The 20370-nt window shown below is 41.1% G+C and overlaps 1 protein-coding gene and 1 long non-coding RNA gene across 12 annotated transcripts in view; one reads left to right on the top strand and one right to left on the bottom strand.

The window, feature by feature from the left end:
- The window catches only part of KCNQ1 (potassium voltage-gated channel subfamily Q member 1), a 397025-nt gene that overhangs the window by 36111 nt on the left and 340544 nt on the right, over nucleotides 1-20370 (bottom strand). The window lies entirely within an intron of this gene.
- The window catches only part of LOC118168259, a 79262-nt gene that overhangs the window by 57516 nt on the left and 1376 nt on the right, over nucleotides 1-20370 (top strand). For 4 of the 6 annotated variants that reach the window (XR_004751449.1, XR_004751452.1, XR_004751447.1 and 1 more), the window contains exons 3-4: nucleotides 8897-8934; nucleotides 14243-14353. This is a non-coding gene — a long non-coding RNA (uncharacterized LOC118168259). The remainder of the gene's footprint in view (nucleotides 1-8896; nucleotides 8935-14242; nucleotides 14354-20370) is intronic. The other 2 variants (XR_004751450.1, XR_004751451.1) reach the window with 1 other exon arrangement.

Genomic DNA, 20370 nt, shown 5'->3' with positions numbered 1-20370 from the left:
GTGCAGAGGAAGCATGACCAAAAGCTGATTATTATTTGTGGAGCAAAAAGCTCCATAGCTGATGGTGTGGCTGAGGTTAGATTATGACTACCTGAAGGCTGCTCTATATAAATCCCACGCTCCAGGACACAGATGGCACAGATCACCTCTTCAAAGCTACCTTTCCATGTTTTTACCAAGATCAGATGAAATACTGGCTCCAAAGAATGGCAAATGCTGGTCAACAATCACAAAGTTCATGACAAAAGTTATTTAAAAGCACCAGTGTTATTAGAGGATACATGAATACAATAAGAATGCAAGTCTCTTTCATGAAGACCTAGATAGGAAATGGTTTCCCTATCTGTACAAACTGTAAAACATCTCATTTATTTTCCCCCTTTCCACCAGTGACAACCTTAAAACCTTGTAAATCCACATGCATTAATCCACAGAGGCAATCTCAACTCCTTCCTCCTTGGGACAGCAGAGTCCAGTGGCAAGGAAAATACTGGGAACAGGGGAAACCCAGATTCAGATCTGTCCACAGTGTGATCCAAACCTAGAACCAGACTGTTGCATCCCAGGTGATGGCCCCAGCGACCATGACATTATCAAGTGCCAGAGCATCCATCCTCTTTGTGAACACTGAAGTGACAACATCCATCAGAGCAATAGATTTCAGCCACTGCCTCCTACAAGGCATGCTTCTGGGTACCTTAAATAGGCAGGAGGAGCAGGTCATTTTCCTTCTGGTTTTCCAGGACTTCCAACCTGTGCCTGAGAATCATCTTCCTATTAAAGCTTTGTTGAAACTGGCACATTCTGGATTTTTTTTTTTTTTTTCAATTTTCAGTTTTTACTAATTTGACACTCTCTAAGGGAGAAAAACCAACAGCATGTTGCTGGAAAATTCTTAAGCAGCTCTTGTTACAAAGCACGGCAGTGCCAAACCCAGGAGCAGGATCTATGGAGTCTAGCAAATGGTCACAGCTCTAATCACTCAGCTGCATGCCTTCATACTACTAATTTGTCATAGAAAAGCAGATGGTGATGGCGGTGAGCTGGGCCAGATTCTTACACCTCCTTAACATTTATTACTTGTTTTACAACAGCATCTTTGGGACTTCAGGAAGCCGGGGGCCCTGTTCTGTTAGGCACTGTACAAACATGGACTAAGATGCAGTCTCTGTTCTTAAGAGCTTCCTGAGAGACTACATAGACAAGACAGATAAAGGAGGGAGGAAAAGCAGAGAAGTGCTTTGCCCAAGGTTGCATAGGAAGAGCTTGCAGAGCTAGGAATAGGTCTCAGATCGCAGGTCAGTACATTTCCACTTGTACAAACCCCCTCTGCAGACAAACAGCTGTAACCATTAAATCACTTGCTGAGCTTCCAAGAGTTTTAACAAAGCTCACCACTCTGCAGCTATCCTGTGTACATCTTCCACAGAGATACCAAGAGAAGTTCACTACCACTGTGGAGATTGGTGTGCCCAATGCTGTCATCCCAGAGGACACAATGGTCTCAGACCATGAGGTGTGCAGCAGCAAAAGGAGATTCACCCAGAACACCGAGGTGACTTTATGCAGAAAGCTGCACTAAAATACACTGAATCCTAGGACTAGGGAAAGCACCTTCCTCCAGTAGACCCTGCATACCATGTAAACTCGGCTGGCTAGAGGCTGACACACCCTTTGTGCTCTGATGTTTTGCTATTAAGCCTGGTTTACTGAAGAAGGGCCAAATCCACTTTAACCCCTTCCATATCATGCACTTTAAAAAATACTCAGCAGATGCAGGAGCATGTGTGCAAAGTTTCAGCCTGTTAGGGGTTAAAGGAACTGTCTTACAGTGACAGCATTATTTTCTGTGTGGAACTAGCTGAGATGTAGCCTGATGGGAGGCCACAACTACTGAAATTGCAAGGATGTCCATTATATTCTACAATATATTTATTCTACTCGGGTTGACAAAAGTATTTTTCCCCCCAAAGGAATTATTGTAGAGGCCAATTAGCAACTGTTTTTCCAGAACCTTATTAAAATTTTTGTATTTTCTAAGAAGCTCAAGTGTAGTTCAAAAGTTTCAAGTAGGCTTGACAGCCAGCTAGATAGATTTGCCTTCTGACCAATACATTCATTCTCATGTCTCATCATAAATAGGGAGCTGGCCTGGCCTGGACTCATTCTACCAAGAAGTGCTTTATGTCAGAAGCAGGATTGGTTTAGATTCCTGATGTTGCCTCTGGGACACACTCTAGAGGTCCCTATTTCTAGGGTCTTTAGGTGACAGGCAGATAAACTCACATGGAACGAGTCCAGGCTGTAAGACTACATAACTTTGCCTAAAACAAAGTAGGAAAATATGTATGGTTAGAAACTGAATATAAGCCAGGTGAGTCCAAGGGGTTCTATACCGAGAGCTGTCTTTGTTAGATACTAATAATAACTAAATCAGGCATAATCATGAAACATGTCACAGATGCGCACCCTCTCCCTCTTATGCTTTAAACTTTGCATTCCCATTTGATGAATTAAAGATAAGGGGAGACCTTTTTTGAGGTTAAGTTTGGGAAACAGTGGCTGTAGCTACATCAGCAAGTAATGCAATGCAATTGAGGTAGATAAGCTGAACAGAATGAAGCTGTAATCATCATGATACATGTTTGGGGGTGGGTTTACTTCAGACTAGCTCTAGTCTGGTCTCACGGAGGGAATGCCCGTTAGGGGTGGGAGCGTGCTAAGTGTGCTGCTGCAGCATATTTACAGCTTGGTTTCATTCATAAGTCTCTCATGTTCCGAGACTGCACTGCAACAAAAACAAGACCGTAATAAATGAGGATTGTCAGATGATCGCTTCAGAAGTGCGCTCCTGGACTGAGCTAAAGCTCCAAGGCAACCAGCAAGACACACACAGCAGTATTACCACTGATTGTTTAAAACCAAACAATATCAAGTCACTTAGCATTTGTATTGACATTAGGTTTTGTTAAAAACAGAAAGCAAACAAAATCCAAACTCTTAATATCCTTAGGAGTGTTTTCATTGCTTATTTAATTGACTTTTCCTCTAGAGCTTTTACAATTCCACTGCACTAAACTGTGAAGCAGGAAAGAGGATCCTCATTATAATAAGGTCTGACAAGTTAAACTCTCCCAAATTGAGCAAACAAAACAAAGTTAAATGAGATTTAGAAACAGCTGTATTAAGCCAGGATAGCATAAGCAAAAAAAAAAAAAGGGGGGGGGGGGCAATTAAAATCAAAAACAAAACAAAATCTTGATAACCATTCTTCAAAATTATTGGAATAAACTTGCAAAAAATGGACACAGTGATGTGTTCTGGTAGCAGCTCTCCTTGAGTAGTTTATGTCTCCCCATATACTGATTTCCCATTCTCATGTTACACTGAGCGTGGCAAAGGAACAGCAAGAGTTTACAGAAGAATGTTTGGCTCTCCATTAACAGCACTTTTTTTTCTCCTACTCTTTGCTGGTTAGCATTGCAATACTTACAGCACACCAGGCTATCACTAGACATTTTTGAAGCAGAAGGATGAGAAAGGGCTTTTTTTTTTTGGCACTTGGCTACAAGGCAGCAAGACACTTCTCTTTGTGTGAGGACACTGCCACACACATAGTACAACTGCTGCCATTTTAGGGTGTGCGTCTGCCCAGAGTTTGACTTGTGGTGCACTTTTAAAGCCCCTGGACACCTCTAGTAATACAGAAAATGTCTGGTTGTGCACTGAGCAGTATTTCATGGACTGAGGCATTAGATACAGGTTTTGATCTATAAGACTCTAGAAGAAAAAGGGGAGGAACTATGATATTCCATAATTGCCTGCAGCCTCAGAGGCAGCTGGGATCTGAGTCCCATCAAGAAAGGAGCAGACTGCGGGTGCTGGCTTTGGGGAGTGGCTTGGTGCTGGCATGGGAGCTGGGTGTTGCTTCAGTGCTGGCAAAAGCCTTCCTCTGCACACGCAGAAGTTAAATCCTCTGTCACCTCTCAATGAGTACATAACTATGGCAGAAGGCTTTTTTTTTTTTTTTTTTTTTTTTTTTCCCTAGCACATGAGAAGGAAGCCTGTGGGCCTTTTCATTTTGCCTGCAAGGCTCTGAGCTATCTAGGACAAGAGGAAAAACAACACAATTTGCTAATGCCTTCTGCTTCTCTAAGGTGATCCTCAGCCTCCTGTAATCTTGTTTGATGGGGGGAACGAGGTGCCATGGCCTGCAGAGCTCCTGAGGAGAGAGAGGATGGGTGGGCAAGATGTCAGATGCGAGTTGCCAGTCACACACTGCACCCAAGTGACTCGGCTTCCATCCTGTGTCACTGAAACAAGAGAGCTGCCACTATACACTATATTTTCAGAATTTATGGCTTGTGATTTATATTTAAGGAGGCAATAAAGAAATAAAGAACAACCAGCCTTTGTGACAAAGCCTGATAAACCTGTGCAATAGCAGTTACCTTGTGCTGCCTTAGAGAATACCTGCGAGACTAGCTCATGTCTACAGACAGCAACTGTATAGCTCCATTTGTTACCTGCACACGCACCACTCCAGGAGCTGTGTTTCTGTGTCCTCTGCTGCTGTGACTCTGGGAAAACACTTTCTGCAGTGTGTGGTCAGTGACCAGAAGGACAGACCCTGAAAGGGCAGAGCTGGACCCAAGAGAAAGATCAGGTGGCAAAGTGCTGCCCAGAGGACTAGCAGCACTGCCCAGAGGACTAGCAGCAGAACTAACTAGCTCACAAAATATGAGGTTAGTTTTAGCTTCTCCTTCTACAGTGTAACTTTTTCACCAGATGTGTTTAGATGAGGTAAGAGAGATAACTATCTCAGGTGCAACATTTCAGTATATTTTGCTGAAAAAAAGTTGAATAATCAGATTTTTATAATTAAAGATCGAGGCTTAAAGGGAAAATGGTTGGCAATCTATCAACTTCTCCACTGTGGGACACAGTGGTTGGGTCTGTGGGCTGAGGGTTAGGTGTCCTTCAGTTGCAGTTTGAGGTTTTGACCCACAAATCACAAGGGAGTTGGATTTTCATTGTGTTGCCATGCGACACCAGAAATCAGCTCCAGTTGCAGTGAAAGAGGGCTCGCTTTGCTCAGCAGCCTGGAGAACAGTCACAAAATTTTCCACACACCTGGACTGGGCTTTGAGTTTGTAACAAAGCTGAACACAAGCCAAGTTTCTCCTGGCTTTGTTACCAGGCTTTTTTTGCACAGATCTATTATTCACTGCATTATTATTTTTTCTTTCTTTTTTTTTTTTTTTTTTTTTCTCTTTGTCTTTTTAAAGCAAACCATTAGGAGGAAAAAAGTTTTCTGGGGGAGAAAATGTAAAAGCAACAGCAGTGTTTCCCAACAGCTGGGAGATGCGAGCCTGCAGCAAGCCGTGCCACCACAACACCCCAGCAGCTACAAACACAGACTGATAGCTTCAAATGTAGGACAGTTCGGGGAGGGAAAGAAAAAAAAAAAAAAAAAAGAAAAAGATAGAAGACAGAATGAGCGCTGTTTGTCTTGGCTGGTTAGCACATTATCCCCACCTGCATTTGATTCTGCTCAGTCTCCGTACTCCTCCCTCACTTTGGAGCCATGGAAATACAGGAAGTCAGGAGGGGAACGGAGACAGAACACTTTGTACTAGCAGCCAGACCACTGTTTAACTTCTTCAGCCAAAAAACAAATATGAATATGGAAAGATTTTATGGCGAGATACATCAACAGACTGAAGCAGTTCTCAGAAGCCTCCTACAATTGCTCATTCAAGGTTTTTGACCTGCGGACTTCTCTTATGATTAATCACAGTGTTTGTTTTGTAGTAGTAGTACTGAGTAGTTATCAAGCGATGCGAATCATCAGGTACGCCATACCAAGCGCTGTCTGCTGCAAGGACTTGCTGGTCTTCAAAACTTGCTCTCATATCTAGCCCTGGTTACTTTTTCAGTTTCATTGAGGTTTGAAAGTGAAACCCAGACAACAACCTCTGTGCTTACCAGCAACGAAGCCTGAGTGCACAAGAAACACGGCAGCCTGGAGCTTTTGAAACTGCACAAAACAGGACATGCAACAGCCAGCAAAAAATCAGTTACAGACTGCTTAGTCTTAGACACATGCACAATAAAAATTAAATAACTTCTTCTACATTACAAAATTATTTTGTCAGACTACTTTTGTAGATTTTTCTCCCTTTAAATACAGAACAAATTTTAGCAGCACAACTCCTTTGCACAGGCCTTAGCACAACATGACAGTGCAAAAGACTAAACTCCAATTTTTGCAACAAGAAGACTCTGCAAGCCTTGATTTAATTTGTTTCCTACCTAAAGTGAAGATATACAATTAAAGAACTGCAAAGTCAACAAAGATCAGAAACTGAAGCTAAGGATACAGATTCTGGCAATATCCCCCCTAATGACACTGTGAAGAATGGACGGAACAAGGGGCATCTTCCTCCCTTATGCCTCAAGAGATCTCAGAACTAATTTATTTATTTATTTATTTATTTTTTTCCCCTGGAGTTGCCTCACATAAAGAGCCATCAGGAACTTGATAGTGCTGTGACAAGCACTTCTTGTGAGCCAGATGAAATATAAGATGCAAACTGCAGTTAGTTTGATAACAATGTGCCTCTCTGAATCCACAAACAATGCCTCACTGAAATATCCTGATATCTTCTAGAGCCTTGGGGATGGCAAACCAGTCTCAGCTTTTTCTCTGTCACAGAAAAAACTAAGCTTCTAAAAAGTTGAGGAAAACAAAAATAGAAATGTAAAAAACACTATTTCCACAAGTCGTGTCATTGTACAAATGCTGATCAATATAGAACCATGGCACCTAAACACTATTGCCTCAAAACCATTTGAAAATGAATGTCCATACAGATATTCCAGTACAAATTTACAGCCTTCCTCCACGTTACATGTAGTATATTAACATTTTTCATTTATTTGAATGGAGAGAGGGAATGGCACTCACTAGTGGAAGCTGTAATGTTCAATTACAAGCATTTGAAATGGGGAAGCACAGAATTAAGATAAGTGTTAAGTGAAAACAAACAACTCGAAAGAAAAGAATAAGGAAAAAGAACAATTCAACATGCCTTCCTCCTTCCCATCTCCTCCTGCTCAGACACAGGAGAGCATGCACATGAAGGGGTTAGGAACCGCAAACAATCCTAATCCCTGAGTCACTCTTGAATATCACAGAGAGAAACACTGCCAAATATCACCGTATGTACTATGCTGTTGTCTGTAATGGAACAACACTGATAGGGTGGCTTGCTACCTGACTACCATGGTGAGACTTTTTACATGTGTTTACAGACCTCTACAGCAAATTATCTTTCTCTAGATATCAACGTAGACGTGTGTTTTGGAGTTAGTCATACTGATGCTTCTTATAGTCAGTGGACAGAAATGGGCAACTAGTTTCTAGTTAATGCCATTTATTTTAGATGTCTATTTTAGGATGCATTTAGGAGCATTATGCTCTAGATGTACCTTCCCCCCATTATAGAGTCCAGACTTATAGATCAGATGTCATCATTTAGAGCAAAACATCCCAAGTGTCAACATGAATCCCTCCTCCTGGGTCAAAACCTTTCCCCACTGCATCGAATGAGGTTCTGAATCTGATGAAACCAGAAGCTCACTTATTGCTCCATCTCTGTGTCATCTGCACTGCTATGCTAGGCCATATCACAGTCACCTGGCCAAGAGTAAACAACCATTAGATGCTGTGGGCATGGCCTTGTCCAGTTTAGAATCTAAGCTTGTTGTCCAAAACCTGGGAGGAACAGGGTAAAGCTGCTAGCAATAACTTGGCAGTGGGTCCTACAGACCTGGAGCTCAACAAGAGGCAAGAACAGGGAATCACTGCCTAAGTTAAAACATCCCTGTTCCCAGATTGCATCCGTTGCTACTCCTGTGATTTGCCATTTGAAAGTTTCCCCAGGCTTTCCACATATAATGTCATACACGTGACAGTCACCAAATAGCTTGTGCCTCGTATCTCTGTCACAGCAGAGGGATCTCTCTCCCATCTGCCAAGCAAGAGCAGACAGATGATGTGCTCAGTGGGCAGCAATGCACAGAGCATGCAGCTACACAAAGAGAGGCTGTGGTGTGAACTGGGGCTATAAAAACACTGCCATGAGACCCAGCTGGTAAAAAATGTGCCCTCAAGGTCTTGCCTGAAACTAGCCCACTGCTGTTGTGTTGGCTTCTTCCTCTCAGGGGACTCCTCACAACTGTCCCGAGTTTCAGTGCACATCCTTGCCATTCAGACCAGTGTCAATTTCTAATTCTCCCCAAACTTTATTATTGAGTGGATGGGGTTGAACATCAGAAATTTTTGTAGATTGGTGTCTGAAGAAAAAAACGGAAGAGAGTCAGAAGATGGAAAAAAGGAGAAAGTTGACACACTGTTCAGGAAAGAGAAGCTTTGGGATCACAATAATAGACCATTTTCAAACAAAATTTCATTGCCTTTCACTCAGTTAATTATGCTTCAAATTGCCCTAGATGGTGCCAGAAGCAGTCTTAGAAATAGAATAAATGATAATAATAATACCAGCTTGGTTTTGTGGAGCCTCCATAACTGGGTGGCACCTAAATAAAAAGCATCTAAGGTGCCAGAAGCCAATTTGTGGTTTGGTTTTGGATTCATTTACAATTTGGTTTGGCTTTCAAACAGATCTAAGTATGATTGGGGTAGGGTACAAGAATACAGAGCCCTCTTATTTCTGTGGGGTGGGCAAGGTTTGCATTTCACCACCGCCAGTTCGTGGTTAGCCTCTTCTTTTGGCTATTAAATTTGATGAAGATTACAGAACTGTCGGTTGCTCAAAGCACTGCTAGAGTTAATGATGGTCTGTTTATGTACACATCCATGTTTATGCAGATGCGACTGCAGAAACAGGACCAGAATCTGGGTAGCTGGTAAGTACATATGGAACAAAATAAGGTCATGTGCTAAAATACAGGACTGGTAGCTTAAGCAAGTGACGACTGCCTTAACAAGTGCACCCAGGAAAAGTCACCCCAAATACCATTTTACATCCTCCACAACGTACTGGTTTGGAGCATAGTTTTCTACCAAGAATTTACAGGTCATGAAATCAGGGTAAAGCACTGACAGCTATATGAGCATTTATAGGAGGCTTAAATAAGCAAAATTAAAAATAAGAGTGGGGTAACAGAGTTCAGTTTTTGACAATGTTTAAAATATTAATAGGATCCTTATGATTTATAAAATCCTTTAAGATGACTTGAATATGAAAAGTGACATGATAACAACATGGTTCTAAGGTTTCTTTATGCTGGAAGCTATGCATGTAGGGGCACATACCAACTTCCTAAAAACGTAACTAGGTCAGGTTACACAATTCTTAGAACAGAAAAGGAGGTGGTTGTTGTTTATTGTATTTAGATCTGCTCTGATTGTCTTTGTGCTGCATCTTCCATCTTGCTATTTAAACTTATAATATGTGGACTCCAAGAGGTCTGTCCAGCCCAAGTACTTGGCTAAGAGCTTTGCAAAAAACCAAACCCTGACGCATTTTTCTCTCCTTTTAAAATCCATGCACAGATACATGTGTCAGTACACCATTTGTGTTTTAACATGCGCACACACAACTTACTGAATGTTCACAGTCTCATGTTTTCCAGATCTCCTTTTTCTAAATATCTTAAGGGCTATCACTGTATTTTATAAGAATCAGTGTTATTAATAAGGATCATCAGGATTATTAGAAGTGAGAGGAAGCATCCTGTGATTGGAAATGAAGAGAAATTGGTTTGTTCAGCCTTATAAAGCAAAGGCTGAGAAAGGATATTGTGTCCGTTTATACAGAGAGTATAAGAACCTTGCCTTGAATAAAAGTAGCTAAAGCGAGAAAAAAGGTTTCTGGTTCTTTGGAGATTGAAGTCCTGTAAGCTACTTCCACGAGACCTGTGGTGACAGGAAGTCTAAATGGCTTAAGATGGATTTTGAGGGGATTACGGAAGGGACTGTTTAATTTATAGAGCAAAATTCCTGGAATATGTTTCTGATGCATGTCTATAGGTATCCAGTATATTGGTACACACAAGGAAGTTTGAAAGGGGAATGTATTTGTAGTGCATTTATGCCTGATTAATTTCAAACTTCAAGTTTTCATACCTTGTGATCACCAGGAGGAATTATTCACCCTCCTGCCCTTTTTTTTCCTGCTATTTTCCTCCGTCTGCTGAATGGCTAGAGGTTGGCAGAAAGAGATGCAGATGCTCCTGTCCCATTACATTCTCTTCAGTGTCCAGTTGGCATATCCCACTGGCACTCACTAAACTGAGCACAGATTTTTCTTTCAGGTTATACTGGCAGGTACCCTACTGGGTTTCCCTCTTTACTCAGAAGAAAAGTTATCAGTCAAGCTTTTTTTTTTTTTTTTTTTTTTTTTTTTTTTTTTTTAAAGACCTAGGAGTCTTATTTAATATACACTTCTGATTTGCAATGCCTTCCTATTATGTTCCTACAGCACATGATAGTATAGCTTTTGACCTTCCACTATAAACCTACATTTTATGAGGATGATAAGAAGTATTCTGTGTGCTATGATCACAGGAATGGAAGGTCTGCCCTCTCATGAACCCAGCACCTCTCTCATGGCTGAAACTGCTGGAGATTAGCTTCAAAGGCAGAAGGTGGTTCTTTCCAGCCCTGTGTTCCTGAATACCATTACAAACTATTACAAAAGACTTGCATAGCCTTGAATGCAGAGACAGGGAAAAAAAAATGACAAGTCTTTTAGGCTTGGGTGGTATTCAATATTTGCATTTGAGAAAACAGGTTTAGCGTGGATTCATGTGAATTAAGCAAGTACATCCAGTTCCTTCCTCACTTTGGTCCCTCTGAGGGCAATTTTCATCCCAAATGTTTTAAGACCTCAGCTTTGAAATGCACACAAAGGGAGATAATACAGACAGAAATCTGGCAGGCAAGAAATACAACAAGTGGAACAGTGATAGGGAGTAGAAAAAGGGAAGAGAAGTTTGGATTGGGAAGAAAAGACAATGAGGTTGGAATGGCAGTACCCTAAGGAACGGAAAGGCCAGCAAGACCCTGACACCGTGTAATGCATCTCTACTACAAAAACACACCTTTGGTGTCTTCAAAGAACCAGAGAAGCTGCAGCTCATTTATAACCAGAGCTATGCTTTGAAACATGTACGTTTCATTTTAGTGTTAGGAGAAAGCAATGGAGAGATTTTCTGACCAACACATGAAAAATCACCCAGCACAGAGATTAGAACTCAGGACCTTTTTCTCTCCGTCCCATATTTACTCCTCTAGAGGACACTGTTGTATAAGAGCAGATGCACAATAAATGCTAAAAAACACCTTTTCTTTAAAATTATTATTTTAAGAGACAAGACCAATGAATGTCTGGTATTCAACAGAAGTGTCACTTCTGAAAGATTTCTGCAGCACTTGTCTATATTTCTTGGGCGTGAGCACCTGCTAAAGCTCTGTGTGTTTGACATGAGGGTTTACCTCTCCGTAACAGCATGCTGCCATTGCCTTCACTAAGCCATCCGTGGAGCCACCATATACACTAAGCTGCCTTTTACTTCAAAACACTGCCTCACCATCCCAGGCTGTCGTTGAAGGGGATTTGGTTGGGCGCAGAGGTCAGTGCACCATCGGGGTCTTTGGCCATGTTCCCTTTTCTGACTTAAAACCCAACCATGGCTACATAATTGCACTACAGAAATAAACGCTTAGAATGTATTAATGGGAAAAGAAAAAGGAAACGAACAACAAAACATAGCTTCCACATGCATGAGGGTGGAAACGGGGTAGATGCTAACTTGGGTACAGCTCTCCAAAGACTGAATAATAGCAGTAACAAGGCAGTTCCAAAGTTTATCAGATTGACTGTATTCATTTGCTGTAAATATCGTATTCGGTGATTTGTGCTGATTCTTCAGTTTGTGGGATTAGTTACAGTTCATTGTAAGTTCTAACTGTATTTCCATGTATTGTGTTAAGACCTGATTCAAGAGTAGTTTTATTTGATAAAAAACAGATGTTCTTAAAAGAGACTCTCTCCTTCACAGTACAAAACATTATTCTTAGCAATTGTATGTACCTTACAAAATTAATAAGCACAGCATCTCCCTGCCTGACATATGACATTATTATATTTTTCCCTGTTGAGGGACTTTTAAGCCGCTGGGGTCATGACCTTGGTGCCTTATGAGAAATGGAGAAGCACATGGTTCTAATTTTATCTTCAACCCTGCCCTCCTGGTGACATGTATGTTTACAATACGGTTCATCTGTTGACCCTTCACTCACATTTAAAATATTAGCTAACATTTTTCAGTCCCAATCACAGTGGTGCATGGTGATTAGCTTTTAAGACCAGTTGTTTTCTTTATTGTGCTTTGACATGCACATCTCATCCAAAAGCCCTTCACTGGTTTTCTAATTCAAACCTAGTGGCGGCCACAATACCACCTCCAGTTTGTCTGGACACTTCTGCTCTCATTACAATGCAGGGCACTTCGGAGCTCTAAAGACGCAATATCGCCCCACTGGCAGAGGAGACAGAAAACATCCTTTGGTAATTAGAGATAGAGCCGAGGAGACAGCAGGCTCGAACCCTTTCTCGGCCACAGCTCAGCACTGAGTCAGGATGGGCTGGGACCAATCTCTGCCCACCACAAATCCTAAGGGCATGCAGGAGATGTTCTCTGTCCCCAAGGGAGACTGCGTCCTGTGGCTGGATCCCACCACAGGCAAGTCAGAAAGAAAACACTTCCAGAGAAAACAGTACTTTCACTGGTACGTGTCAGGTGCTGAAAGAACACACGCTCGCTTTTCAACATGAAGCAAAATAAAGTGCAACCAGATAAGGCTGGCTTTTGGGGGGAGGGAGGCTCAAAAGTGAGAGCTGTTTATTCTCCACTCCATTTTCCCTTACATCAGAAGTTAAGTTAAGGAAAGAGAAAAGAAGGAGAGGGAGAGAGAGAGGGAGGGAGGGAGGGAAGGAGAGAAACAATCTAATCTTTTTAGGTTTTTAATTAAGGGAAGAATAACAAGTACTTTTATTTTAAACTCAAATGGCACAGAATATTCAGAAAGATAATTTTAGCACTAAGATGAAGCAACAGCTTCCTATTTTTCTCATTTTAAATTATATTTTTATGTTTTAATTATTTATATCAGCAATATATAATATGCTCTGGTAATGTGGTTATGAGAAGAATATAAACCACTACCTTGTAAAAGAAAATTATTTAACTGGTTATTTTTACCACTTTGTACTAAATGATCACATACAAATGTATGCCTTAGCTTAAACTGCATAATAGAGCATCACATTCATTACACACTGAGTTCAAAATATTTGCCTAATTCTGAAGCTCAGCATCCTCAGTTTTCCTATAACCTGCTCTCTCTTTAGGTACTTTCAACACGCTTACTGATATATTTGGCTTCCCACAGAAATGATGTAAATAATTTCCAGGCCTAAAATGTTCCAAGCTTATAGCACTGATGAAGAGAACTTCAGAAGTGTTAATATCTTATTTTTAGGGAGCAAGAACAGGGTCTTTTTTGGATGATTGTTCTGGGAAGAAATTTCATTGAAATCTGGGCAGATTCAGGATTACTCTGCTTCTTGGAGGAAGGGATATCACAGCCCTAGCTCAGGCTCTGAAAACGCCTGGTTCCTGCAGGTTTCAACCATCACCTCTACGTCCTCAAACACCTTGAGAAGGGCTGAATAATGAGCTGAGGGAAGGACAGAGAGAAAAGTCCTTCAGACAGCTGCAAAGCCAGAGCCACTGCTTTGTCCTGTGGGAAGGACCAGCAGAGAAAACTGAAGAAAGATCCTGTCTTTACTCTAACAAGCACAGAATTATCTTTAGACACCTGGGGAACACTGTTGTTTACAATTATAATTTCATGATAACTGCACAGAGATTTCCTATTCTATATATTTGGGCAATCCCATACATTCGCTCATTTTAATTTGGCTACATACAATACAAATATATATGTAAGTAGATATACACACATTTAATAACAACCAATGTACTCCCAAGATCTCTTGTAATGCATAAATAATTCTGCTGAAGTCATTGCTGTTCACAGTGAGGTGATATTAGCTGCAGAACCAGACCCTCAAGTTGTCTTGCTTTCTCGCTCCTATAATTCATTTATTTTTTTTTTCCCTCTCTTGATGGCTCTGGTTGCCAGAACAGCCAATATCAGCCAAGACACTTGGCCACCCCGTGTGTCAGGAACTGATGCCAACAGCAGTTGGGGGAGCAGCACTGGTGTTCAGCACATTTGGCTTTTTTCCTTAGGGTAATGAAGACATCATACTGCTTCTGCCCTCCCATCCCCATAACCTCTGATCCTCAACGTGGAGTCTCTGGGCATGAAACATGGAGCCTCTCAGTGCTGCATAGAATCAACGCCACCAGGGAGGCTGTTCCTTGCCATGTTGGCAATTCACTAATTGCTCCCTTTATTGCTCAGCCGAGGAGGACAGATGGACGTATCCCCTCCTAAGTCAGCTGCAAACCGTGATCAGTTTCCACATTAGACTGTTTCCAAAAACTTCTGACATAATTCGTCATTGCTTGTTTGTGTCTTCAGCTTATGCAGAATTTAAAACTGCATCATTAGCACTTTGGATCTGTGCCAGTTAGACATGCATGACAAAGCCGCATTTTTTCCTCCAATAGTCGGGTGCAACTCAGCTTTTGAAGAGAAAAAAAACACAATCCATAAATCCACCAGCTCAAAATTACACTATAATTCATTAATCTGTCACTGTAGGAGACTGGATTTCCTGCCTCATTTCCACCAATACACAGCAATGCAAGCAGAGGACTCGAAGCTTTTTTAATGCCTACTTGCTCACAATTCCTAGTCTTGTGACAATGAAGAGCAGATAGACTTGTTGCATAATACTTTTTCCACCAGTAGGGGATGAATAATTTAAGTAGATTTGGACAGAGAGCTAATTAACATATGGCTACATAAGTATTCTTTATCTGCTTAAAGAATCAATAGGATCAATAAGAGTCAGGCATAGCAATCACACAGCACTTTGCAACAAAGTCTTTCATATTGTACCTTTCCCACAAGTTCTGAGCTCAGTATGGAATTACTCATGTTTTATCAATAAGGAATAAGACACAAACTTTTCCACCATGACAACGAATGACTTAGAAGAAGTAAGAAAATCCAGTACATCTAGCTCTCAGTCCTCTGTACCTTGCTTTGCACTTTGTCACTCCATTCCCACAGCCCTCACTCAATGGACACTACCCTTCATACAACATTTTACAACACTGAGGCTCTTTCCTAAAGGAGTTAATGGGAATGCACAGCTTTCACTTATGGAAGACAGGTGGAAAAACTACAGCAACAGCTACCTCACCTAAGGCCTTTCTTTATGTCAGAAGAGGTCTTTGACTGTTCTGGTTCTGATACAAATCTGTATTTTCAGCACCTGGAAGAAGAATGTATTCAATAAGCTTCTCATAACTACGTGATCGAGAAGGTCATTGCATAGGACCCTGCAAGATGATGAAGTGCTTTTGTGGATGGCTAAGATATGGAAGAAGAGGCTGATGTACATGAATATAAACATTCACTTCTCTTCCATGAACAAGGCTCCCACTAACAGCACAGTTTTCAAAAGGCCAAAGTGAGTTGTGTGCATAAGCAGAGTTAAAACAAATTCCAGTAGAGACTGCTTCTAATATTCAGAAGTTGCCACACTTGAAATAAATATATATATAAAAAAAAACAGCTTTTGCATTAAAACATTCTATGACTTTGTATACACTGGCTCTTTAGAAGATGGAGCCTTTGTAGCAATATCAACCAACTCTTGAAAAAAAGATCCTCATATAAAACGTCTCTCCCCTCAATGCTTAGCTTCCCCGACGCTGAAGAGCACCATCAAGCACCACGTGTCACTGCTTATCCATGAATTTAGTTCTGGTGCACTGCCACAAATACACTCCTGTGATTAGTAAATTTAATTGGTAAGACACAGGAGAAGCCACATTTTGTTAACTTCTTATGTCAGCCCCATGGTTTCAGGGCTTCTGTTGACCAAATTTACAGAGAAGACAATGTCAATAGTGCTGCAAAGGGACCAAAGGAAAGGGGTCTGCACGAATGTGCCTTATAGTCACATTGGCTAAGACACTGTATATAAAGAAATATATATAAATATATATATACATATATATAAAGTCAGGTGGGACTGCTTAGTATTACACATTTATGCTGGTTGCATTTCTGTGTCTGCTTCTGGTGTACAAATCACACTAACTTACACTCACACAGATTTATTTGCATATAGTATAGCCCCACTTACATCTGATTTGAATCTGACACCACATGCTCCATGCCTGAGGCGGCCAGTCCTGTTTTTTTTCAGGATGGTAAACCCAAACCAGACCTGCATGGGCTTCTTTGAATAAGCCCTGGAAGCAGAGTACTACTGAAGGGAGCGGAGGCAAGTTGGGCATGAGGACAGCTTGCTGGGCACTGCAGGGACCCCGGGCTGTGGCAGGGAGCCCAGCAACATCACCGCAGCAGGCCTTAGCTTGGCAGAGCACGCTTGTCCTCTGTGCTCTTCAGCAGCCTACTGAACAATTCAGTACCAGCTACTGCAGTAAAGATTATGTGATCGGATCAGCAGCGATCAGCGTAGCTCCTCATTAACTCAATATATATGGGGTTAAGGCTCATCCTTCTGTTTCAAGCTCCTCCTCCCTTCAAACACTCTCGTTGTTAAAACCACCTCTCTGCTCTCACTACCAGTCAAGCAGAGGATATACAAGACTCCCAAAAACTTTTTACCTGTTGTATTGTATCTTGGCTGTGGCTGAAAAGCCTGAGGTACTGAGCTGAGGTCAATACCAGTGCTGGAGGTTCAGCCACACTGCAACAACAGCTGCAAGAGCATCCAGATGAATTTGACTCTCCAAAGCAATCCAACTCAATTATTTCTGATCTCTCTAACTGGGTATTGCATGTGGCATCTGCACAGTCAGTTCTGTTCTTCTACTGATCTGCTGCAGCACACTGCCCCTCCGCTCCATGCCTGGCTTCCGAGGTTTTGTCAGGGAGGGAATGACTGCAGCTCTTTTGTGTCAAAACCTAGTAAGAATTTGGGTAGGCCTTGAGGTACTACCATAATTCAAATATTATTGTTGTTATTAATAACAAGAAGAGCAACAAGAATAGGCATATATGTCACGTTAGTATTAGAAGTACTGTGTTGACAGCTTCCCTTATGCAGAAGTAAACACTGATGTTCAAAACCATAAAAAGCAAGGGAATGTCAAGCATATGCTAACTTAAAAGAGCTCACTTGAACTGTTACAGCACTATGTAAGACATAACAAGAAATGCTTTATATTATATATACACAGGTTTACGCTCACATACACTTTAGCCATTTTTGTGTGATGAATTTTCACACAAATCCTTTGCTGAAATTCAGAAAGCCATGAAGTTTTCCATTTATTCAGATAAAGCAGCTACAATACATTAACTGAACTGAGGGTGATTTGAGCAGCGAAAGGAACTCTGCGGAATGAAAAAGTACTCTCCAATTCTAACTGCAGCAGATGTTGTTTTGGTCATTGCTAGCTGGCTGTGAAGTTAGAGCCCCAGAACTGTGGTTTCATATGTGGTTTGAGTGTTGGCTGCATTTATGTTGGGGGAGGAGGAGGATGCTTGAATGCAGGACCTGGCATGCATTGTTTTAAAAACAAAACAAAATAAAAACCCAAACCATGGCTGTCTTCAATTATTTTCCATTACAGCATTGTCTGCATGTAATTGCTCCATGTTTTCCATTAAGGAGTGCCAAGTGAACGAGTGTGTTAAGAGTATAGGACGTACAAATTCCACTGGTAATGCTGCCCTGTATCAGTAAATAACATGAAACACAATCTCCCTTGACCTGTATGATGCTTACATACAATTAATCTGGGCTTTTCAAGTGTCCAATGTTATTTACCATATCTTCCATCAACAGCTGAGGCTGGGGACTCAGAGAAAACCCAGGCAATGGGAAGTTAGACAGGGATTTCAAAGAGGTCTTAACTGGGGCTAAATGGTCAAATGCCTTGTAAATTGGGCTGTTGCCAGAACTCGAAGACAGAGTTTTTGGGTCTGTCTTTTTTTGTTTTGTTTGGAATATCTAAGAGAATGACATATCATACGGGTCTTTTCTGTGCCTGAAAGTAAGGACTCTCCACAGATTTCCACTGATTTGAAGATTGGGCCCCACATGCCATTTTAGTTGGTCCCCAAAAGCGATGCTTTTATCGTTAATCTTGCTGTAAAAAGCTTTGTCTGCTTCCATATACTGTGTGCATAGATCATGCTCAGTAGCTGGAGGACAACGGGAGCCCCTGGGAGCCAGTGCCCAGGGACCCCCTAGCCTGGCAGGGCTGGGACATCCCTTTCCCAAAAGAAGAGGAGGGCATACTGTAGGTAGCAGCAGTGCATGTGAGGAAGCACACTGTGCCAAACACAATGCAGGGGGATTTCTATTGTGTAAGAGTCCAGGAGACATTGTAATTTGTGTTAACTGCCTCCTGCACAGAAAAGAGTTCAGCTCGGCTACAGTGAAGTTTTCCTTTTGAATTCCAAGAGTTATTAACGCCTATAAGCGGAAAGTATAATATACAGCCCAGAATAATTACATCGTACAGCAGAAGTTAATATACCTGACCCATAAAAATACATGCATGACTACTTCTGCCAAAGGAATCTCAGTAAGCAAATTGGTTAGGCTTGGCAGTTCATAAATAAGTTGTAATTACCCACTGGAAACAGTATAATTACACCTTAACTCAATGTAGCAATACCGTTCCCTTATTACCCTGATCAAACTATCAAGATATGATTGTCTAGACAAAATAAATTGGTGATCTTCATGTTTTAAACCTTCTGCTACCGCATCCCTTCCTTTTTGTTACTCATGTGCTGCCTCCCTCAGCAATGTTGGTTCTAAACTCGAGACTGCAAACTCTTGCCTATAGCCAGCGGTGCACTGAGAAACAGGAGATGTGGGAGCACGCACACTCAAAAATGAAACTGAAGTAACAGCAGAGAAAATTAAACAAAACTTCTTTTAAAAAGATACAGCTACACTATTGTATACTCATGGGGGAACAAAGACCAAATCAGAGTGATACTCATAGAACATATTCAGAACTTGTTTTGAAGAAGTTATGATTTACTATGAAAAAACACTCAACTACTATCTGAACTAGTCTTAACTGAACTTGACAGAAGCTGTGTGTACTTACACCACTAGGACATTCAGAAACTGAAGCTGGATCAACATCCTAACAGAGCAAGAGAGTAATAAATAATCTTTTAAAGAGGGTGAAATTCCACTGGAATGGTGGTTTTTTGTTGTTGTTTTGTTTTTACCCGATATGGTGGGTAACAACAGCAACCACTGTACACACTGAACAGAGTACATTTTCTGTACAAGCACTAATTCTTACTTATTTTGAAGGAAAAACAAACAAACAAACAAAACAAACAACAACAACAACAAACCTGCATGGAGGTTGTAACCTAGTATGATTGTAGCTGAATATTTCGCTAAAAAAAAAAAGTCATTGGTTATTTGTTCAGGCTACTTCCAAAAAATCAAGTGCTTACTCTGAAAGCAAAACAAACAAACAAACAAACAAACAAAAAACCACAGTGCTAAAGGTGGACATTCTACTCTTATGTATGCAACAATTTTCCATGTGCTAGGGGCTTTGTACTTCAGCCAGATTAACTGCTTTTCCTGTATTTAATGAACTATTTAATTAACTTCTAATAAATTAGGAAGAGCTTCTTTACTGAAGGAAGAGCTTCTTTACTGAAAGGGTTGTGAGGCATTGGAACAGGCTGCCCAGGGAGGTGGTGGAGTCACCATCCCTGGAAGTCTTCAAAAGACGTTTAGATGTAGAGCTTAGGGATATGGTTTAGTGGGGACTGTTAAGTGTTAGGTTAGAGGTTGGACTCGATGATCTTGAGGTCTCTTCCAACCTAGAAATTCTGTGATTCTGTGATTCTGTAAATAGAGGACCTGATCCTGACTGGATCCTGCTGCAAGAGATATCTACCCCTGCCATAAATAAATAAATAACATTAAGAAAAAGACTATATAACTGAATCTATTTGATTACAAGGACCTGTCTCAAAACCAAACCCATGCTGCAGAATGGAACCATGCTCCATTCTCATGTCCATTTCACATTGAGCTAGCTGCTAAACACACATTCCTTGAAGATTTTCCATTCCATTACATTAAGAAAGACGACACCTTCAGT

This window comes from Oxyura jamaicensis, chromosome 5, assembly GCF_011077185.1.
Source record: "Oxyura jamaicensis isolate SHBP4307 breed ruddy duck chromosome 5, BPBGC_Ojam_1.0, whole genome shotgun sequence".
Classification (NCBI taxonomy): Eukaryota; Metazoa; Chordata; class Aves; order Anseriformes; family Anatidae; genus Oxyura; species Oxyura jamaicensis.
The sequence above is the reverse complement of the archived record's forward strand: the minus strand, read 5'-3'. Positions and strand labels throughout refer to the sequence as shown.